This window comes from Macrobrachium nipponense, chromosome 3 (assembly GCF_015104395.2).
Source record: "Macrobrachium nipponense isolate FS-2020 chromosome 3, ASM1510439v2, whole genome shotgun sequence".
Taxonomy (NCBI): Eukaryota; Metazoa; Arthropoda; class Malacostraca; order Decapoda; family Palaemonidae; genus Macrobrachium; species Macrobrachium nipponense.
Window position 1 is genome coordinate 148,356,448 of NC_087202.1, and position 24,571 is coordinate 148,381,018.

Here is a 24,571-nt window from a genome sequence, read left to right on the forward strand (position 1 = left end):
AGGCCCACTTGATCTCCTTCGTGCAAAGAGAAGTCAACACAGAGTTGCATCTCCCGTTATTACAGCTAATATGACTCTCACGACATTGTTATGGAAAGAACAAGAATTGTTAAAAGCTCGCACTTCAAGTGCTTTTAATTCTTAGCTGTTTGAAGGAATCATCAAGTTGCTCAAGAAGTGCTTTAGAGATTCCACTGTTCCAAAGAAGACCAGGGCTTTCTTTGAAACAGATCTCTTCTGGATGAAGCCCACAGCCTGGCTTGAGCCTGGGCTGGCGGCCTCGCCCTCCAGCCTTGGCACCTCGAGCCTGGCCGGGCACCTCGGCCTGCTGGCGCCTCGCGCCTGTCTGGCGCCTCGCGGCACTGCCCTGGCGTCTCGCGCCTGCTTGGCGCCTTCATTCGCGCCTTGCTGGCTTCACGATGGCCTGGCGCCTCGCCCCTGGCCTGGCGGGTCCTCGGCGCCTGGCTGGCGTCCTCGCGCCTTGGATGTGGCCGTCTCGCGCCTGGCCTGGTGGCGCCTCACTCGCGGCCTTTGGCCTTTGGCCTTCGCGCCCCGCCTGGCGCTTCGCCCCTTCTGGCCTTCCTCGCGCCTGCTGGCGTCTCGCGCCTGCTGGGCGTCTCGGCGCCTGCCCTGGCGCCCTCGGCGCTGCCTGCGCCTCCGGCGCCTGGCCTGGCCGCTCGGCGCCTGCCTGGCGCATCGCGCCTGCTGGCGCCGTCTGTCGCCTGGCTGTCGCCTGCGCCTGGCCTGGCGCCGTTCCGCGCCTGCTGGCGTCTCGCGCCTGGCTGCGTCTCGCGCCTGCCTGGCGTCGTCTCGCGCCTGGCTGGTGCTTCGCTTGCCTGGCGCCTCACGCCTGGCTGACTTCTCCCCACTTGCTGGAGATTCGAGCTTGTTAAGAGTCTCGATGAAAACTGGCGATGTCCACCTCGGACACTTTATTTGCCTGATTTATTCACCTCTAGCGCATCTGCGCCAGATTGGAGGCCTACTCCTCCTCATCAGACAATGACAGTTTATTTGGACTGTCTTGCTCTGGCGTCTTTACGCCTGTTTGGCATTTGGCGCCTGATTGGCGCTACATTGTCCGAAAGTCTGAACATCCACAATCGCTTATCAGGAGAATGGAAAAAGGGTGGAAGAAATTCTTTCACTTTGAGCTTATGGCCTCTGCAACAAGGGGAGGTAATTTTAGTCAGCTACATCCAGTAGACATAGGAAATCTAATAGTCCGAGAGACCAGTCTTCCTCTGAGGAGGATCATACTTGATACTTCCGTTGCTAACGAGCACTCTTCCTACATGTTGATGAGTTCTCTCGTTGCAAAATCTTCCCTATCCTTGCACGAAGGCAGGGAAAGAGCCTGGAAGTCTAAGGAGAGACTGAGCTGAAATTGGGAGGATTCCCAATTTCTAGCTCTTTAAATATATCTCTCCCTATTTCTAGCTCTTTAAATATATCTCTTCAAACCTTCTGGGAAGTAGTTTTGAGCCCTCATCGTATTCCAAAGACACTGTCATCAAACGTTTAAACCTTATCTTCTATTGTAGATGACAATGTAAATACATTGCCTGGACAATGAATCCTTTATCTGAAAGCGTTGATCCAGGAAAAAAGGTTTTAGTTCTTTTGCCAAACATACCATGCTGGAAGGAACCCATTGCCGAGTCTTTCTAGAATTTGATTCCAGATTCCAAGCCAAAATCTCACTCGTCCTTTTGGTCGATTAGTACCAAGAGAAACATTGATGAGGAGCAGTTCCATCTTGTCAGAACACGGAATCTGAGGCCCAAATAGGATCCCATTGTAACTATAAGATCTCCTAGTCTTGTCGTATAGAGGTATTGTATAAGATCCGAAGATCTTAATGCTCTGCTATCTCCAATTCCCTTTATAGAGACAGGGTATAGCCTTTTACTGCATTCTTTGATGGCTGATATATACAAAGGTAATTCTTCCCTCTGAAAGGGAAGAAAAAACCGCTATGTGGTTCACAGAGGTATCGGAAGAGGACAGTTTCCTCATTCCCTCTAGCACGATCTGCAGTAATTATATATCTTATCCATGACTACTGTCATTTACCTTGAAACATCCTCTCATTCATGTCCACTTCTGGTCAGTCTGCACGCAGACAGACTCAGAGTGGAGAGGTTGTTAAGGTCCATTTAAAATAGATGCTGAAAGAATATTCAGACTGTCTTGGAAAAAGACTTCCAAAACCTGCTGTGAGAAGAACGTGACCTCTGAGAATCCAACCTCTCTAAGTCTAAAATGAGGCATAACGTATTATCCTCTCTTTCTTTGATGCCCCTTGTCTTACATTCTGTAAAGAGTTTATATTTTAGGGGAAAAAGACTATTTTATTCCCCTTTCTATAACATAAAGATGGCGTATATTGCTACCTCTCTCATATTCTTTCTTCCTGACCTCGTGCCTGGGCAACAAGAGAATGGAAAATTCTATCATCGTTATTCTGCAAAACAACAAATTATTATTATCCTATTCTCCTAATAATTGATCCAGGATCGAGGAGAATCATTCAAGATTCCTATCCTAGGACATCAGGCCGTAATGTACGGTTCAGATACTTGAAAGAGCCTCTCACCCAATACTGAGAGCTCCTACGAGTCTTTTCCAGTACCAAAACATTACAAGGTCTCCCTTGTTATATGTTTACATAGGAGTAGGATAATATAACATCCTGTTAATAACAATGAAAGAGGAGAAAGAGGAGCTGCATGGTTCAAGGGACTAGCCGAAACGTGCAATAAAAAAAAAGGGGTTGCCAAGGTCTTTCTAAAACCTGCACCCAGATTAACTTATGAGTCCGATATATTTTCTATCACTTGTCTCATAATGTTGAGGAAAGCGAGAGACCTCTAAAGATATCGGTTCTCTTCACCATGTAAAGGTCTATAAAGCAGAAGAACCCACTTATCCTGACACGTACTACGTTCGCCTGTGCGATATCTAGAATAATTGTCAGTAGAGGGTTGATCTGGCAAAGAAAGTTTCTCCCAAAACAACTCCTCTTGCCAGGAAAGAAGTCGCTCACGCGACCACTATATTACCTGACATGAGAAGTCTGTTCTTGTTAGAGACTTCAGCAATTTCAGTTAATCCTGACAAGGGCCACGGCCGCCTGTGCGACAACTTGTGTCCCTGTCAGGAAAAAACTGATCTTGTGTCAGTTCTCAAAGAGGAAACTCTTGGAAAGTCTATCTCCAAATACTGAGAAATTGGAGATCCTGATTGGCGCCTCGCGCCTGTCTGGCGCCTCGCGCCTGGCTGGCGCCTCGCGCCTGGCTGGCGCCTCGCGCCTGGCTGGCGCCTCGCGCCTGGCTGGCGCCTCGCGCCTGGCTGGCGCTTCGCGCCTGGCTGGCGCCTATCGCCTGGTTAAAGCCTGGCTGGAGCCTTTATGGCCCATTACTTGCAACCGTGGTCAGGAAATCTCGATATCAAAATAAGAAGAGGTGCTGTAAGAATCCTATAATTCTACAGTACTTCCATAGTTGGATGTTTCTTCTCAATTTTCCTCTAATTCGAGTATATCGGAAGGGGAATTATTCTTTCCTCGGTTAATTCTTCCGTATCCCCCCCCCTTTTTTTTCCTGAACGAGAAGGACCACTCCAGTGCGAGGGACTGAGTAACTTCCCAGCTCTATGTAGGAAAGCATAATTTGCTCTAAGGTATATCTATTAACTAATTATTTTCTAGTTAGAGCCAGGCGTCTGGCTGGCGCTTATGATTCCTTATGGCATGGTTTGAGGAAAAGGAAGCAGTCTACAGGAAGACTGTTCGTCTTCTTCTTACTAAGAGATCTATGAAGAAGACTTCTCGCAGGTTCTCACAACTCTTTGCAATAAATGTTAGACATACTTTAACAGTTATTATCGTCGATCGAGGTTCTCACGGACTCGCAAATTCTTGCATTGCTTTTATTTAATAACTCGCTCAAACGAGAAATATTTTGGATGGTGCTCTTGGTTTATTGCACCAAGCTGGCGCTTCTGGCGCAACTTGCGCCAGGCTGGCGCCTCCTACTAATTATCTTTATGTTATGTGCCAGAACATCTGTGTCTTTATGGTACCCGACATCCTTTCATATGTTAATTCCGTTCTTATTATGAAAAACTTTTATATACATAGTATAATCCATTCAGGGAAACCATTTCCCACTAAAAGAATGTTTCCCATCCGACTCATACAACTTCTGCGCAATATCCGATTCTAAATACGGTTGTGTCCTTTCTCGAAAGACTTAACCATACCGTAGTCTTGAAGTGAATCTCTATTACATCTCTCTTCTCACTAAGTATGTACTCTAATAAGCCATGCTTTCGTAAGTATGAGTGCATTAAATAATATAATGTTCTGCTGCATTAGAATCCTTTAATCATGTTACCTACGGTAAACAGCATTGAAAGGTTGTAATATCCTTCTTATTGAAAGCTTCCTAACAAAAGGCAGACAATTTTATTTATGATAGCTTCAGTATTCCCTCAATCCGAGGCTAAGACCACGATTGTAGGGAAGAGATACGGTTAGTTATCCCATTCCGCAGGAGAGAGAGCTGTAAACGACCGCTCACGACTGAGAACAAGATGGTACTGCGTTCCGTTGGTCTCAAAGCGAAAGCAGTCTTCGAAAGCCGTCTGGCCTTCCCTTTCCAGAGTTGCCAGTTACTCCATTAAATAAAGGAATCTTATAAAATTATTATCGAACTTAAGGAAGTTTTTATATGAGCATAATTAAGCGAACGAGACTTCGACAAGTCTAGAAACTAAATAGGTGTCGTCTAAACAATTCTTTTAAACATATTCCTTCCTAGGAAAGTCCTAGAAGGGTACTGGTAATTCATGGAAACCTCTTCTAACACGAAGAAAAATGTTCTATCCTACTCTCAATCCACCAATAAAGAAATGCTTCTCCGATCACTTCTCGAAGACACGATAGCATCATATAACTCATACTCTAGCGTAATAGAATCCTCTATAATACTGTTACATTAAGGTAGGAAACCGTAGTTAAGGAAATTACCTGACCATTATAGGCATAAATTTCAGTATGTGTATATGCCTTGCCATACCTTAGTCCTAAGGCGATTTGTCCTAAGCATGGTAGGAGCTAGAAGCTTAAAAGTCATACATATATGCTTTATCACTCAACGAGATCCATATAATTCATTCGATTGACAAACAATCTAAATCGTTCTCATCATGATAGATTTATATCTAAAAATGCACCAATGGGGAATTTTATGTTGAAATAACAATTTCATACCCCCATGGGATAGCGCTCTCGTCTAGTTGCGAAAAAATGTTCGAACAATGACTTTATCACAAATGTTATCGAATGATCTCTAATATTAGAAGGCGCTAAATCGTCGCCTGATTCCGAAAGGTGGATCGATTAATGTCATTCTCATTTTGAATAATTCTACCAGAAGGCATTATACGAGGATCTTCGCCAATTTCATTCATTCGAAGTTCTTCTATCCATCGAGGAACAGTAGGCATAAAAAGGGAGAAACACTGTTTTAGGATGCCTTTCCAATGGCTATCCCTGGCAGTCTGGGACGCTCTACAGAACCTGCCGAGGGGACGCCTGACCGGTGGGGATTCTCTGAAACCTCCTTACGGTTTTCGACATTCCTTCTCCTCTGGGCTTGTGAGCTTGGAAGAGGTCTAGACCTGAGAGCGAGACAGAGCCGATCAGACGCACCCTCCATTGTAATGGGGGAACACTATATTCACTTCTTACGTTCTAAGAGTTCGCATTTGAACTATATCCAAAGTCTACAATTTGCAAATATATTGTAGATTCTGCGGAGTAAGAAGGTGATGAGGATGCAACAACTACTAGTACTGTTACTACTATAATTGCTCGTTAACACAAGAGCTAATAAAGCTTCTAAAGGGTAGTTACTTTTCTGACTTCCCCAACTAGGAAGCAAGATGTACATTTCCTGAATCAAACTCTAACACTTATTTGTATTAATGAATAAATATAAGTAATTCCCTTTCATGAAAGTATAAGTAATTCACTTTCGTGAAAGTGGATGAGTGTCTACCGAAAACTTCGGTAGTTACACGTCACTAATCTTCGAAATTTTCGAAGTTAATTTTATAAAAAAATTCTAAAAGTTAACAAAAGCGTATGCCAAACCAAAGATCCATTACTTCCCTGTAAAAGTTAGCCCAGACGATCGATGGCGATGAAACACGAAAATCCATCAGGAGGAACTGCAAACGTTGTTTACATTCCAAGCGACAGAAAAAATATGAATTAGAAAACGGGTATGGTTCCTATTCCCACCACCCAGCGGCGGGGGGGTAGATCACCTGACCTACCTGCCGCGTGTGCCGCGAAATTCGAATTTCTGTCGGACGACGGAGTAATAGCTATGTATATATCTGACAGGTAAGTTGAATGTATAAAAATATTTTTTTCAAAAAATCACAGCGCGCTTAGTTTTCAAGATTAAGAGTTCATTTTTGGCTCCTTTTTTGTCATTGTCTGAAGTTTAGTATGCAACCATCAGAAATGACAAAAATTATCATTATCATATATAAATAATGCGATATATGATAGCGCAAAAACAACATTTCATATATAATTGTATTCAAATCGCGCTGTGCGCAAAACGGTTAAAGGGTACAAGTTACTTTTTTTTTGTAATGTACACTAAATTGCAATCATTATGGTATATAACACATTGTAAAACGATAAAAGCAACACAGAAAATATTATAAAAAAATAATGCATGAATTCGTAACGAGCGGACGTAAACAAATATTTTTTTAAAAAATTCACTATAAATCTAAATATTGTCCTAGAGACTTCCAATTTCTTTCAAATGAAGAAAAATGATTGAATATTACTATACTGTAAGAGTATTAGCTTACAAATGCAGTTTTCGACCATATCTGACGAGTTAAAGTTGACCGAATGTCGAATTTTTTTATATATATTTTTTATATGCAATTGTTTCGGAAATAAGAAAAGCTACAACCTTCGATTATTTTTTGTTTTATTCTACATGAAATTGCGCACATTTTCATATATAAAACTCTATGAAATGCCTAATATGAAAAGGTGCAAATACTCCAAGAATGGGACGTACGCATTTCGGAGATTTGTGGTGGAGATTCCGCGCGCGGAGGAAAGGAGTTTTTTTTTAAATTCACCATAAATCTAAATATTGTGCTAGAAACTTTGAATTTGTTTCATGATGAAGATAAATGACTGAATATTACTAGACTGTAATAGTTTTAGCTTACAACTGCGTTTTTCGACCATTTCGGTAAAGTCAAAGTTGACCGAACGTGGTTTTTTTCTATTTATCGTGATTTATATGCAAATATTTCAAAATGAGAAAAGCTACAACCTTTAATTATTTTTTGTTGTATTCTACATGAAATTGCGCACATTTTCATATATAAAACTTTATGTAAAGGCTAATTTAAAATGGTGCAAACATTACCACAATTGCACATATGATTTTTTGGCGGAAGTTACCGCGCGGATGTAAAGAAAATGTTTTTTTCTTCATAAATTCACCATAAATCGAAATATTGTGCTAGAGACTTCCAATTTATTGCATAATGAAGGTAAATGCTTGAATATTACTAGAATATAAGCGTTTTAGCTTACAATTGCGTTTTTCGACCATTTCGGTAGAGTCAAAGTTGACTGAAGGTTGAAAATTTGTCACATCATTTTTATATGAAAATATTTCAAAATTGATAAAAGCTACAACCATGGGTTATTTTTAGTTGTATTGCGCATGAAATTGCGCACATTTTCATATATAAAACTTTATGTAACGGCTAATTTAAAATGGTGCAAACATTACCACAATCGCATGTATGATTTTTTTCGGGAAGAGTTACCGCGCGGATGTAAGGAAAAAGTTTTTCCATAAATTCACCATAAATTGAAATATTGTGCTAGACTTCCAATTAGTTGCAAAATTAAGGTAAATGATTGAATATTACTAAAATATAAGAGCTTTAGCTTACAAGTTGAAATTTTGGCACTTATCGTTATTTATATGAAAATATCTCAAAACTGATAAAAGCTACAATCATGAGTATTTTTTTGTTGTACTCTACATAAAAATGCGCATATTTTCATATATAATACTCCATGTAACGGCTAATTTAAAATGGTATAAAAATTATGTCAAAGTGACGAAATAATTTCCGAGATGTGTCTGATACTTTTTAGTGCGGCAAGAAAGAAATTCGCTCTTATTGCGCCTGCGTAACGATTGTAAACAAAACAACACCTTGATCCGTGAACTCCCAGCATCCCCCAAGGCGCGTGATTCAAGAGTTTTCGGCTGGTAGGCCTACAAGTATTTTTCCGCGAATTTTTAAAAAAACTTTTGTATGTCAACGTAAAATACGTCCAGTCGGCACCCGAGAGACAAAAAATGTTGACGTAAAATACGTCCAGTCGGCAGTAAAGGGTTAATCACCATTGAAGGTATCAATCATATTAAACTGATCCTTCCGACCGTCCAATTGAGGGTCACCAGACCTCACTTCTCCAGAGTTTGTACCCTTGCAGTTGCAAGCTACATTCCAGGAGGTTACGACCTCCTCCTAGGGCAAGACATGAAGTCTCCCTCGCATTTCAAAAAGCCTAGGGGTCCTAACCCCACGTCAAATCACTCCAAAGCAAGGAGTCATCGAAATTCTACTTCCTCCAGGAAGTACGTCCACCAACAGTCTCCCCCGTTACCAAGGAGGGAGATTGACCATTCACAGTTCCGTTGCAAAACCTGCAACGTACTAGGGCACTCCACAAATTGGCCTAGGTGCCCTAGCCGACTACCAGCAGCGGACAACGACCATATTCTACAAGGCTTAGCCTTCCAAAAGAGACAGGAGCCTCCGTCTCCCATTACCAAGGGCCCGCTGAGAGGTATTGCACCTCCGGTACCCGTCACAGGTCCAGCTGACCTCAACTCTCTGCCAGTGCCCTTGGACGTAGAGCCACCACAGAACTTGACCTCTGCGCCTGGCCCCGAGCTAGCGCCGGCGCCTAACCTAATCAAGGATCCTCCTACAGGAGATCCTCCAACAGGCATGGAGCTTACCGCAGCCCATGGCCAATCTCCAGCTCATCATTCTTCCTCACCCTTACCTCTGTTGCCCAAGGATGAACCTCCGGCAGACCTTACGTTCATATCTCCTCTGGAAAACCAGGAACTGCCCAACCAGGAGTCAGCCTGGAGTTTTCCCTTACGACGATTGTCGCAGCAGCCGGTGTGAGGGCCTCTCCTGCAGTAGGTTCCACCTCTACGACGGTTGCTGCAGATACCGAAGTAGGGTGTTCTCCTGCAATCCCTCAGGCTACCACTGCCTCTGCTCCTGACGGCGTTTCTGGCCTTACCCCAGAGTCGGTTCCTCCGTCTACTCCTAGGACTGGTATAGCCAGGTCCTGGAGGAATAAGAAGAAGAAGAAGAAGAAGGGACGTCATTAACCCATTAACAAAAGAGCCACATGCTCTCCTTGACACCTGTGCCCGAGGTACAGTGTCACATTCATTTGCAGAGTGATCCTGGCACCTACCAAGAGAAGGTAGCCAGCCTGATCTCTGCTAGTAAAACTAACCCTCTAACCCCTAGAATTGGTAATACTAACCCTCATTTACATATAATTACCTCATTACATTTCCATCCTGGTCCACTAACCACTCATCATCCTCACGCATCATTACTTCACATCATGTATTTTAACAATTCCGTCAACACATCACTGCTGTGCGTACCACACTCTGGAATGATTGCATTTCCATTTAAGGGGCCGGCCGGAACCCCTATATATGGTGGTATAGGGCGAAAAATGCAGTCATGAAAAAATTCATGGAGCTTCATATGGCAATTGAGAATACGTATACAAAATATTTCGTCAAAATTCCTCTTACTTTCGTAGTTACAGGGTAATTAGTAAACATAACTCAAAAAGCCTAAAACATTCATCCGTACGAGAAAATGCAATATTTCTTGTTATCGTAAATTTTGATAATTATTGGCAAAGAAATTGTGAGAAATGGCATCTGTAGAGATTCCGTGGCTCGCAGAAGCGAGTATCTGTCTGGTTGGGGTTCAACCATGAATCAGTAAGAACACAGACTTCAAGTAGACTACACGTTCGAGTTTCACCTCATGACATTCGCTTGCTTTTACGTATGTTTATGTATGTTTCGGCAAGAAGTTCATCATGCCAATGAGGAAAAGACAAGGAAAACATCTGGCTAACATACAGACGAAGAAAAATCGCTCAAGTATCATTACAGAATATCGTAATATACGCGTAGTTAGTGAAGAGAGGGGAGGGTTGCCAAGTAACACCCCCTTCTTGCCTGACAGCACACGTCACACTGTGCCCAAGGCTACGATCTTTGAGCAAAGAGATCTTCATTTATGATAAATAAAGTTTTGGTTTTTTAATACCCAAAATGGAATATGAAATTCATAATAATCATGATTTATTAAATTTAAATTCTCTTTGTAAAAAGAGAGTACACCTTCGAGTTTCACCTTTGACATTCTCTTGCATTTACGTTTGTTTATCTTTGTTTCGGCAAGAATGTCATCATGCCAAAGAGAAAAATACAAGGAAAACATCTCACTAACATACAGAAGAAAATTCGCTGTAATAAGCCGAGTTAGTGAAGGGGAGAGAGGGGGTTACATAGGAAGGAGTGCCCCATCTTGCCTCAAGCAGTGCCCAAGGCTACGATATATGAGCAAAGGGATCATCATTTATGATTAAATTATGATAAATAAAATAGTTTTGGTTTATTAACCCTCTTACGCCGATTGGACGTATTAAACGTCGAGTCAAAATGTCTCCCGTATGCCGATTGGACGTATCATATGTCGGCTCAAAAAAACTTTTTAAAAATTCGCGGAAAAATACTTATAGGCCTACCAGCCGAAAACTTTTGAATCACGTGCCTTGGGGGATGCTGGGAGTTCACGGATCAAGGCGTTGTTTTGTTTACAATCGCTACGCAGGCGCGCAAGCGCGAATTTCTTTCTTATCGCACTAAAAAGTATCAGTGACATCTCAAAAATTATTTTGTCACTGACATAAATTTTGCACCATTTTAAATTATCCTTTACATGAAGTATTATATATGATAATGTGTGCAATTTCATGTAAAATACAACAAAAAATACTGATGATTGTAGCTTTTGTCAGTTTTGAAATATTTTCATATAGATAACGATTAGTGCAAAAATTTCAACCTTCGGTCAACACTGACTCTACCGAAATAGTCGAGAAACGCAATGTAAGCTAAAACTCTTATATTATAGTAATATTCAATCATTTGCCTTCATTTTGCAACAAATTGGACGTCTCTAGCACAATATTTCGATTTATGGTGAATTTATGAAAAAACTTTTTCCTTACGTTCGTGCGATAACTTCCGATTATTTTTTCGTGCGATTGTCCTAATGTTTGCACCTTTTAATTTGCCGTTACATAAAGTTTATATGGAAATGTGCGCAATTTCATGCACAATACAACAAAAGCAACCCATGGTTGTAGCTTTTATCAGTTTCGAAATATTTTCATATAAATAACGTTGTGCAAAAATTTCAACTTTTGGTCAACTTTGACTCTACCAAAATGGTCGAAAAACGAAATTGTAAGCTAAAACTCTTATATTCTAGTAATATTCAATCATTTACCTTCATTTTGCAACGACTTGGAAGTCTCTAGCACAATATTTCGATTTATGCTGAATTTATGAAAAAAAAAAAAATTTTCCTTACGTCCGCGCGGTACCTCTTCCGAAAAAATCTGAACTTTTTTTGTGTGATTGTCGAAATGTTTGCACCATTTAAAATTAGCGGTTACATAAAGTTTTATATATGAAAATGTGCACAATTTCAAGTAGAATACAACTAAAAATGATTGAAGGTTGTAGCTTTTTCTCTTTTTTCAAAATATTTGCATATAAATCACGATAAATAGAAAAAAACACACGTTCGGTCAAATTTGACTCTACCAAAATAGTTGAAAAACGCAATTGTAAGCTAAACATCTTACGGCCTAGTAATATTCCGTCATTTTTCTTCATTTTGAAACAAATTTGAAATCTCTAGAACAATATTGTGATTTATGGTGAATTTTTTAATAATATATTTACCTTCCTTCCGCGCGCCGATTCGCGGCCGCAAGTCTCCGAAATACGTACATCGCATTATCCTAATATTTACTCCTTTTCATATTAGCCGTTTTATAGCGTTTTATATATCAAAATGTGCGCAAATTCATGAAGAATACAATAAAAAATAATTGAAGGTTGTAGCTTTTTCCATCTCTGAAATATGTGCATATAAAAAAATATATGAAAATTTCGACATTCGGTCAAATTTAACTCTTCTGAAATGGTCGAAATCTGCAATTATAATCTAAAATCTTACAGTATCGTAATATTCAATCATTTATCTTAGTTTTGAAACAAATTGGAAGTCTCTAGAAACAATATTTAGAATTACGGTGAATTTTTGAAAATAACATTTTTTTTATGTCCGCGCGTTACGAATTCGTACATAATTTTTCCGGTGTTGCTTTTATTGTTTTACTATGTATATATATCAAAATGATTGCAATTTAGTGTACAATACAACAAAAAAAAAGTAACTCGTTTGCTTTGACCGTTTTTTGCACAGCGTGATTTGAATACAATTATCTATGAATTTTTTTTTTCGCTACCATATATCGCATTATTTACAAATGATAATGATATCATTTTTCATTTCTGATGATTGCATACTAAACTTCAGGCAATGCCAAAAGAATGAGCCAAAAAGGAACTCTTAATCTTTAAAACTAAGCGCACTGTGATTTTTTGAAAAAATTATTTTTTCCGCTTCCGCGCTCACTCCAAACCGGCGCCGGCATACGGAAGAGGTTTTGATTTTTAGGGCTTCGGCGTAAGAGGGTTAATACACACAAAAAATATACATTCATAATAATCATTATTTATTAATATTGTCTTTATAGAAATACGAAGGAAAACTTTGAACGCCCGTATCTTGAAACAATACTCATTGACCTTCAAAATCTATCTCCTCACTTAGTTTTAAAGCTATAACATTGGAATTTGGTATATAACTAGAAAGACATTATAGAACAATCAAATAGAGCCCTTTTTTCCAATTTTTTTTAGTCTTTTTTTTTATTAATTTTTTTCTCGTGATTTATAGGGTTTATTTTTTTACCATATTGAAAAATTCATATCTAGAAAAAAAAATTACTTTTAGAAAAAAAACTTTCCATTTGATTGGAGGTCTACATCAGGTCTATATATGGTAGTAATCCCAGGTCTTAATATTAAATATCAAGGGAGGAGATAGAATTTGAAAAATGGTTATTTTCGGGATAAATTGCCCTGGCGTCACAAAACCGAAGGTCAGAGGTGAAAATCATATGCGGTTTGGAGATGTCCCAAGTCACCTAATTAACTGGTATTAATGTCAAAGTCCTGTCGTTAAAAAACGGCATTAGCCGGCCGGCCCCTTAACTGTATTGAGTAGGTTAGGCTAATGATTTAGTACCAGGGCATTAGGGTAGTAGCAGAAAGAATTTTCAAGTAACCTTATCTAGGGGTAGAGTAGATTGTCGTCACAGACAACCCGGAGTTATCACTTAGGCTAGACTACATTACTCCAATAAGTTAGTACACTTAGCACCTCCACCTATAAGTCAGGTAGGCCACTGTAGTTAGCTGTATCGCTGCTCTAAAAACTTTGGTTAGAGTAGGAGAACTGGGTAGTCGAGACGATCAACTTATTTAAGCCAAGGCCTTCACGCCCGAAAGGGAGTGAATGCCTTCTTAACAGGGGGAGCTGCTACGTTTATTGATCTCCTCGTCTACCCAGCATTTAGTTAATTATTTTGATTTGTAAAACGGCAGCCATATTCCTCCAAATATCAGCTGATTTAGGCGGGAAACCAAAGCTAGCCAGCCAGAGATAGGAATTTCCTGCCTAGAAGGGGGAAAATAGACTTGTCAGCTTTAGGGACGTATCCCAAAGGGAAGGATGTAGGCAGACTGGTACTTATTAGGCCTATATCTTAAGCTCTTTATCCTGTGAACCCTCTGCTGGCTGTATGTTCTGTTTCCAGGATTGCCCTGCTATTGGGGGTTTAGGTATTATTTCAGTTTCAACCATTATGGGAAATTATTATATTGATATTTTTCCCGAGTAAAGCACGTGATAACAAAACACTTCTTCTCAATACATTATTGTCGCTAATGCATACTTACAGAGAAAAAAAAAAGATTAAGTTTTTACCTCGAATTTTTCCTAAGTCGGGAGAGGTGTTTCCTCTACGGTAATGTTTACTTTTAATGAGCCCTCTAACTTACTTTCTTACGCAAACAAAAGCAGTTCCAGTTACTCATTATTGGCTGAGAGGTGTGACATCGTTATGACGTCATGGGTTTCATAACCAATTACGAATGACTTGAGTCGAAAACTAAGTTTCACTAGCATTTCAGCGGAGTAATACAGTTACCTGTCTAGTGTCCACTGGTATCCTTGTTTGACTGAATACTCGAATAATGAAGCAAAAAACAGCATTTTGTCTTCCTGTACCTATGGCAGAGGTAGTGGCTGGCCCTTCTGGCATTAATTTTGACAGACCTTCGATTTCCTACCGATTGTTTGCAGTGCAATGTGGTCGTCGGGTACCTGGCCACTTCCTACTTTAAGTTGCATGTCAGGGAACCTTGCAACGGCTTCACGTTTTCCCTCAAAGCAGCAGCACATTTTTATCAACCAACAGTTTAAGGTAAGCTTCATTAATTTATAGAGTATATTATAATGGTGGTAGTATAACGATGTATACAGCAGTACCATCACTTTGGATTTGGTTTGATGGATGTTAGGTAGTGGCCTTAAGGGGGGGGGTCGCAAGGGGGCGAGGGAGCCCCCCCGCTAGGCCTAGGTAGGGGTACAGGGCCCTAGGTAAGGTTAGGTGGTGTATTAGGTTCGGTAGTGCCCCGAAAATCACTGTGGCCTTAAGGGGGGTCGCAGGGGGGTCGGAGCCCCCCCGCTAGGCCTAGGTAGGGGTACAGGGCCCTAGGTAAGGTTAGGTGTTGTATTAGTTCGGTAGTGCCCCGAAAATCACTCGTGGCCTAAGGGGGGGTCGCAGGGGGGCTGGAGCACCCCCCCGCTAGCCTAGGTAGGGGTACAGGGACCTAGGTAAGGTTAGTGGTGTATTAGGTTCGGTAGTGCCCCGAAAATCACTTTTCTCCTCCTCCCCCCACCCAAAAACCCCGTTTCCCACTGGGATCCCCCATAATTGAAGTAGTAGTAGGTTTATGCTTAGATTTTGTGTGTAAGAGTAACTCTGTTTCTTTTTTATTCATTTCCTCATGTTTCTATGCGATGTGCAACACCAATCTGGTCGTTTTTTTGCCGTTTTTCGTCGTTAATACTTGAAAAACGGGTGCGGCCTTCTCCTGGACATTTACCTTTTTCTGGAAAAAAACTTTTTTTTTTTTTAACTCCAATTACATAGTAAATCTCTAAATCGGATGGTTTGCAGTCAAAATAAACGTTAAATTCATTGAAACCACACTATTTCTGATGCAACAAATATATTTTTATTGCATTTTTCCAAATTTGGCTGAAACTAAAAATTTACCGGGGTTTAAGCTGACCCCCAACACCCAGGAAAGACACCTGCCCTTGCCCTCAGTCGGCTCCAGTCGTGACCTCGGACGGATGTCCCCAACCAGCCTTCACACTTAGACTAACGGCGTTAATGGCGCGCCCAGAGTCCCAGACCGGAGACAAAGCCCAGGCCGCATTTCTACAAAGATCCACTGATCATGGCATCCAGGTACGTCTTGTGAAACAGCATATTGCCAGTTCCTTACCTCCTAATTTCCACAAATCAAACTTCTAAATCATCCCTTTGTTCCTCACTGCCTCATGGAGGAGGACTTCTACAGCTTTGTGCTCGAAAGCAGCGATCCTGGAGAGGGAGGATCCGCTGGGTGAATAGTCCCCCCGAACTCCTGAAGAAGTAGGGCTGCCAGCCTCTTATAGTCGGAGACCCCCGCGTCTTTAGGGGATTCATCCTCTGAAACTTCTTCTAAAGTAGCAGCAGGAGAAGAAGGCTTCTTCGGAGAAGGAGTCCTAGAGGGAGAGGCGCTTTTCTCCTTAGAAGGAAGCTTGTGAGAGGAACTATGTCCACTCTGAATGAAAGTCTTGAAAGTAGAAGTACACGCTTCCGTTTGAGGGCGCTTAGCAGGAGAAGGACGACTGCTGCTAAGATCCTGATGCTTCTCAGGCTCTTGACGCCTGAGAGGGGAAGCGCTTGTGTCTCTCCAGGAGCGCCTAAAAGGAGTAGGGCGCCTATCATGAACCAGGCTCTTCGCACCTGCCAGGGGAGGCGCTTGCGTCACGTAGAGAGCGCCTGGAGGAGTAAAGTGCCTCGGGGAGAAAACCGCTTGCTCTGATCCTGGCGCCTGCCCGGAGTAGAGCTTACGTCCCTTCGAGTGATCTTGAGATCCTGGCGCCTGCTAGGAAAGGCGCTGAGTCTATCTGAGAGCATCTGGGGGGAGAGAAATGCTCACTGCTCTCTCTGATCCTACGAGAATAGAGGAATCTCTAAGGCTCCCTGTGCCTGCAAGAGGAGGGGCTTCTAACCCTTGGAGCGTGTCCGTAAGCAGAACGGAGCCTGCTACTTGCATGTACGTCGCGCTGCTCCTGGCGCCTGCCAGGAGAGGTGCTAGAGACCTTCACAGGTCGTCTTGAAGAATCCAGGTGTTTACTAGATGAAGAGCGCCTGGCAGGAGTCTCCAATCGTCTGTGATGAGAAGAAGCGTAAGCCGAAGACTTTGCTGGCGAGGAGCGTCTTCCAGGAGAGAGGCACCTGCCAGAGTCCGAGCGTCGACTAGGTGGTGGTCTCTTAAAAGAGCTCGACAGGTAGAGAGGTATCCTTCCTGCGAGATGTCCCCTTGGAAAGAGAGCCTACTAACTCTGCTGACAACTGCTCTTGGAGGCCTATCAGAAACTTCTTCTTAGATGAACCAACTCCTTCAGGAGAGGAATCAGGCGACCTCATTGCCCTCCTCTTCTGCGCAGGAGAATACTCCGGGAAAGGCTCGGGGCTGGAGTCTAAAGCGTCTCCTCCAGGAGGCTTCCAGGCTCTTTTCAGAGGGCGCGACTTCGACACGGAGCTCCATCCACGTCTCGGTGAGGAAGAATCTGAATCGGAAAAACACTTCCTTAGGATGCTTTCTCTGTAGCTATCCAAGGCAGCCTGGGACGGGTCTACAGGTTCTGCCAAAGGGACGCCTGACCGTTGGGGATACTCTACATCCTCCTTGTGGCTGTCGACATTCCTCCTCCCTTGGTCATGGGAGTCTGAAAGAGGTCTAGGCCTAGGGGCAATGCGGAGTCGGTCAGACGCCCCCTCCATTGCACTGGGGACACTGCACATATCACTGTCCTTACCTTTTTCTTCCATAGTCCGTAACTGACACCAAGTTACAGATAGATGCTTTCATAGCAGCTATCTCCGAAGACGAATCTACGAGTTCGCTGCAGGGGAAGGAGCTGAAACTACATTAGAAGCAGGAGAAACTATGTTAGAGATAGAATTACCGTCCTGATCAAGAGAACAGGACCTACTGGAGCTTTTGACGGAAGCCTCCCTGACTATCTTTCTCCAGTTTCCTAATATAAGCAGTCAAACTCTTCCATTCTAGCTCAATCAAGCTTTCACATTCAACACAAGTGTTACTGACAGAGCATTCATCCCCCCTACATTTAACACAAACAGTGCGAGGGTCTACCAAAGCTTTCGGCAACCTCACCTTACACTCCTCTTTACACACACACTATACAGACAGGTGCAACGTCAGACATACTGAAGAAAAAACTAATCCAAATCCAAAAAACGGTCCAAAACAGCGTCTGCCAAAGCCAAAGATCAAATACTTCACCAAATCAATCTTCAGCAAAGCGAGCAAGAATTCCAAGCAGGAGGCACCAACAACGATGTTGTTGGTACCGGCAACCAAAGCAAATCTGATTAGAAAACGGGAATGGTTCCTAGTCCCGCCACCCAGCGGCGGGAGAGGGGTGATCACCTGACCTACCTGTAGCGTGTGCCGCGAGTTTTGAATTCTGTCGGGACGTCAGAGACTACAGCCAAGTATATATCTGCCGGGAAGTTGCATGTACAAAAATACCGATTACAAGGTAAAAATTAATTCAATTCAAACCATGACCCCAGGAATAAAGTTTCATAATTTCACTATTATAGGCAACAAAATGTTTTATTGTGCTGATTACAACTGCTATCTTGAGTAAGATCAATAAAAGTTACTTATATATGCTAACATTGTTCAAATGAGTGCTAGGATGGCTGAGAAAGATGGTGGCTTCGCTGCGCTTACGAATGGCATGTCACGCGGGTGCCACCATATTGGATTTCAAAACTGCCTTGAAAACATATTGTACGAAGAGCGTCACATGCTTATTTTAGTTCGTATGGCGCTTTCATATATCATATTATGTTGACGAAACTTCAATCTTTTGAATGGTATGCTTAGAGATGTAATTGTATTCCTTGTTTCACCAATCAAATACGTATAGAGTGAATAAGGCTGATCCACGCGATGGTGATGGATCCACTGTGGTGTTTCCCCCTATGTAATACAAATAGATACGCTAATTTCACTTATTTCCCCGGTTTTGTGTAAGTCTTATACCCAGTTTGGAGGGTAATCACAAGCCAATTGGCAACACATAAACAATAGGAGAGCGCGAACAAGGACGTAGGTACTGTTCACAGCAAAACTTGATGTTTGAATCAGGAATACAGTTACTTTTTCAACAAAGAATATTTTCAAATTAATAATCATAAATACGGTAAATAACCGACTGGACTGGCTCGAGACCCCGCCCTACTCTACTTTTGAAGTAAGTATTTTCTCCAAAGTTAGAAATTAAGGCAATATTTTAAGATCAAACAGAGGATAACAAAAATGGAGACCAAATGCAGTGCACACTACCTCAATGACTCTTTCAAAATTTTGACTTGCAACTAAAAATGTTTCGAAGATTGACGCCATCTTGATGTTTGCGGAGTTGCTTGTGTCAACAAACTTCCCATTTCCTGTGCTAAATCTGCACAACACTTGTACCCATAGACGCTGGGGCACCTTCATCACAACAATCGTAAACACAGACTTCCAACCATTACTTATCCAAGGGAACTACGATTTTTAGAAGATGATGAAGCGTGCACTACTTATTTAAATAAATAAATGGCAGTATAAGGTCATGAATTCTATAAATATTTTAATATGTTCATGAATATTAATTTGAAAATATTTGTTTTTGAAAGTAACTAGATTCCTGACTCAAATATCAACAGTTTTGCTTATGAATGGTACCTCCGGCATTCTTCGTGCTCTTCAATTGTTTATCACTGTTGCCAATTGGTATGTGTTTACCCTCCAAACTGGGTATAAGACTTACACAAAACCAGGGACATACATGAAATTAGCGTATCTATTTGTAGTATATCTACACATTACAGCAATTTTATCATTACAGCATTACTATGACAACTAGAATTCATGGAAACAGTTTGTAAATGCATAGGCGTATGTGTGAAGCTCCACTAGATTGGCAACGATGAGTCATTTTGCCATTGCGTCGTCTGCTCGTAAGTACTTCAGAAATATTTGTAATTTTTGGGGGTTAATTTGGTTGAAAAAAAAGGGGATAATAGACATGGATTAAATTAACATTTTGAAGTAACAAAGTAAAGTTAAACTAAATAATGAGTAAAGTAAACAATTAAGGGAATAAAGCTTTGCACATCACAAACCGTGTACTCGTGTGATGCCCGTAACTGAGTTTGTGGAGCGAGATCTTAGGAACCAGGAACCGCAGCATGGTTCAAGTGCAATTTGGAGTGAATTAAGACCAAAATGTGTTTAATTACAATCAAATAAGCACTGTGGAGTTTCAGTTGTGATGGCAGTGAGGATAAAACCACCGATTACAAAGTAAAAATGAATTTCAGTTCAAACCTTGACCCCAGGAATAAAGTTTCATAATTTCACTAATATAGGCAACAAAATGTTGTTTTATTTTGCTGATTACAACTGCAATCTTGAGTAAGATCAATAAATGTTACATATATACACCAACATTGTTCAAATGAGTACTGGGAAGGCTGGGAAAGATGGTGGATTGTCTGTGGTTACGAACGGCAAGTCATGTGGCTGCCTCCATATTGGATTTCAAAACTGCCTTGAAAACATATTTTACAAAGAGCTCACATGCTTATTTTAGTTCGTATGGTGCTTTCATTTACCACATTATGTTGACAAATCTTCAATCTTTTGAATGGTATTGTAAGGACAATGCTTTTTCCCTATTTTCATTGTTTCCAATCAAGTGGCGTTGTTCTTACTTCCATTGGATAGAGCGTTACTCAGCCTTTCCGCCGATGTATAACACATGCAATTCCATTATTTGTGCGCCATATTAACCTTATATGTATGACTGTAAGAAAACACAAATCTACTGTCGCAGTCATTTCTGCTTTCCGTGAGAGACTATACTACTTATCTGTCCGCACCTGTCTATGTCAACCCAGTTTCTGTAAATAAATCATCAGTATCCCAACTACCCGTTTTAATCTCTGGTCCTCAAAACTCCTGGAGTTGGTGACACAGCAGTTTAGGCCCAGCCTTTAACGACTAATTACGGCCGCTCACCTTCAGAGAACGTTTAACGGACTCAATACGGCGCCACAGAAAACTCCATTGCGAGGACGACACCAACGCCGTTAACGAACTAATCACGGCACTGCTTCCCAGCGTTTTGGCGTTTATTTTTCGAGGACGAATAGCTGGGTGCTGGTCAGCCAACACAAAATTCAGGCGGCGGCTCAGAAACATCCATCCGACGTCACGGCCTCCTTTGCTCACCCGGGGGACGCCAGATATCTCGACCTGCCGAACCTGTGGGCCTCCTCGGTTCTTCCCCCGGCGCCATTGCTGCACCCACGAGTCCCCAGACGACCTCCCCTGCCTGCCGACACCGCTGCTACACCCAGGGACGTGCTTTACCCACCCACCCGACGTCGCTGCCTGTGGGCCTCCCCTGCCTGCCGACGCCATTGCAACACCAAGAGACCTGCTTTACCTACCCGATGTTGCTGCCGCACGTGGGCCTGCTCGGCCCCCTGATGTCACTGCCTGTGGGCCTCTTCTAACCCTCGACACTGCCGTTATTCCTGGGGCTCGCTTGGCCTTCCTGACGTCGATGTCACGCCTGTGGACCTGCTCACCTTTTCCGACGCCACAGCCTGTAGTCCTCCTCGGCTCACCGACACCGCTGCCATGCCTGTGGGCCTCCCCTGCCTGCCGACGCCACTACCTGTGGGTTTCCTCGACCAGCTGACGCCGCTGCTCACCTGTTGTTCCACTCTGCCAGCGGGACGCAACTGCCACGCTGGGGACTTCCTCAGCCCAACCTACGCCGCTGCCGCACATAGGGATCCCCATGGCCCGTCCCACTCCACCACCACACACAACGCAGCTCTCTCTCTAGCAGTCTTGGTCGCCACGGCGTACAGTAGAACCCCCTAGGCAACCACCAGGGGAGGCCTCCTGTCAGCCAGCAACCAAAGGACTCTACACTCAATGGCGCCCCACAACAAGTGTCACAAGGACACAGGGTCGCCCCCTGCCTCCAAGATTGACATCCAATAATTACTCCATAATCATCGTCTTAGGGCGGAGTATTTGTAAGGACAACGCTTATTCCCTATTATCATTGTATCCAATCATCAAGTCGTGTTGTTCTTACTTCCATCCGATAGTGTGTTCCGCGGCCTTTCCGCCGATGTATAACACATGCAATTCCATTATTTGTACGCCATATTACCCTTATATGTATGACTGTAAGAAAATAATGATGTTATTGTACAATAAAGTTTCATACATACTTACCTGGCAGATATATACTTAGCTATAGACTCCGTCGTCCCCGACAGAAATTCAAATTTCGCGGCACACACTACAGGTAGGTCAGATGATCCCGCCGCCTGCCGCTGGGTGGCAGGAATAGGAACTATTACCATCTTGAGCCAGATTTTCTCTTCCACCTGTCTCCTGAGGGGAGGCTGGGTGGGCTATACAATCGTATATATCTGCCAGGTAAGTATGTATGAAACTTTATTGTACAATAACAATATCATTTTCATACATTCAACTTCCCTGTCAGATATATCTTAGCTGATTGGCACCTTTGGCGGAGGGCAAGAGACAGCTAATTACTGACCTGATAGGTAAACAACATCTGTTGTAGGTAACAAGTTAATTAACAATACCATAGTTCCTACCTGTTTTAGGCGGAAGATTTCATAGCTTATGCTTAGAAGTCTGCTTCGCCTCAAAAGCTTCAGCGAGGGTGTGCCCTATGGCTGAGAACTCTTGAAAGGACTGTCAATGGGTCTTATCTACTTACATGACAATATACCTATGCCTATTGGCATATAAAGGAGTAAAACACTGATCCCGATCACCCGATCCTAACCGTGAATGAGTATATATGACTGAAAGGCGTTATCCCCAAACACCTTTCAAACAAACTAAAAACTCAACACCAACTAATTTTAAAATCACACTACTATATTAAAAATAAGGACAAAAATTAAATTTAAGGATCAGTCTCTCCTTTCCCCAGCACTGTGATCCGCTGATACATAAGGTCCTAGAGAGAAGCATCTCTCATATGTTACCCTCACATCTTTCAAGTAATGTGAGGCGAACACTGAGTTACATCTCCAATACGTGGCCGCTAAGATGTTCTTCATCGACATGTTCTTGTTGAATGATAATGATGTAGCGACTGCACGTACTTCGTGTGCTTTTAACCCTTAAGGTCTCATATGCCTCACTATCACAACTCATGTGGGCTTCAGTTATAATGTTTCTAACAAAAAATGCTAAGGCATTTTTTGACATCGCTCTTTTAGGGTCTTTAACCGCACACCATAAACTTTGATTGCAACCCTGCAACTGCTGCTTCTTCTGCAGGTAAAACTTCAAAGTTCTCACCGGGCATAATGTTCTTTCCATTTCATTCCCAACTAATTGAGAAAGCCCTTTTACTTCGAAAGTCCTAGGCCAAGGTCTCGAGGGGTTTTCATTTTTAGCTAAAAATAAAGGCTTAAAGGACAATACAGCCGAATCCTTCTTAAAACCCACTCTCGAGTGAAGCGCTTGCAACTCACTCACTCTTTTCGCAGTAGCGAGAGCTATTAAGAAAATGATATTGTTATGATACCATAAAATTTCATACATACTTACCTGGCAGATATATATACATAGCTAAGACTCCGTCGTCCCCGACAGAAATTCAAATTTCGCGGCACACGCTGCAGGTAGGTCAGGTGATCTACCGTCCTGCCCTGGGTGGCAGGATTAGGAACCATTCCTGTTTTCTATCATATTTTCTCTCTTACACCTGTCTCCTGCGGGGAGGCTGGGTGGGCCATTAATTGTATATATCTGCCAGGTAAGTATGTATGAAACTTTATTGTATCATAATATTTTCATACAATCAACTTACCTGTCAGATATATACATAGCTGATTGACACCCTTTGGTGGAGGGTAAGGGACAGCTAACATGGAATAGACAGGTAAACAACATATGTTGTAGGTATAAATAAACCTTGGTTCCTATCTGATAGGTGGTAGACTTCATATGGCTGTTGCCAAGGAGTCTGCATCACCTCAAGAAACTTTAGCGAGATATGTGATCTGTGGCCAAGAGTTCTTGTGGGTCTGCCGATGGGGTATGATCTGCTTACTCGGCAGAGCCTGAAAGGACTTTGTTAATGGTACTGGACCACTTCTATGACAATACACCTTATGAAGGAGCACAACACCGATCCCGATCACCTGATCCTAACACGAGGGTTCGCGCTCAAATTGAAAAGAGTTATCCCCACACTCCTTTCAAAACCCCAATAATTTCACTAAGTTAAATAACTTTAACTCAAAGTTAAGGATCAGTGTCGGCTCCTTATCCCAGTAATGTATCCGCAGAAACGTATAAACCAAAAGAGAAGGATCTCTCGTAGGTCAACTTGACATCCTTTGTGTAATGAGAAGTCAACACAGAGTTGCCTCTACCGTACAACACAACTAATATGACTTACATGACATATTGTTATGTAAAGAACAAGAATTTGCAAAAGCGCGCACTTCCTGCACTTTTAATTCTCAGCTGTTTGAAGGAATCTAGTCACTTATGAAGTGCTTAGGAGATCTCTATGTTTCAAAGAAGACCAGGGCTTTCTTGAAATGGATCTCTCCCATCTGAAGCCTGAAGCCTGACAGGAACCTCGCGCCTGGCTGGTGCTTCGCTCTTGGTTGGAGCCTAGCGCTTGTCTGGTACCTTTCGCTTGACTGGCGCCTCGCATCTGGTTGACGCCTCGCGCCTTAGCTGGAGATTCGCGCCTAGAGCCTGGCTTGCGCCTG

General features: G+C 42.4%; 1 protein-coding gene across 1 annotated transcript in view; it reads right to left on the minus strand.

The window, feature by feature from the left end:
- The window catches only part of LOC135222086 (uncharacterized), a 303,969-nt gene that overhangs the window by 213,923 nt on the left and 65,475 nt on the right, over positions 1 to 24,571 (minus strand). The window lies entirely within an intron of this gene.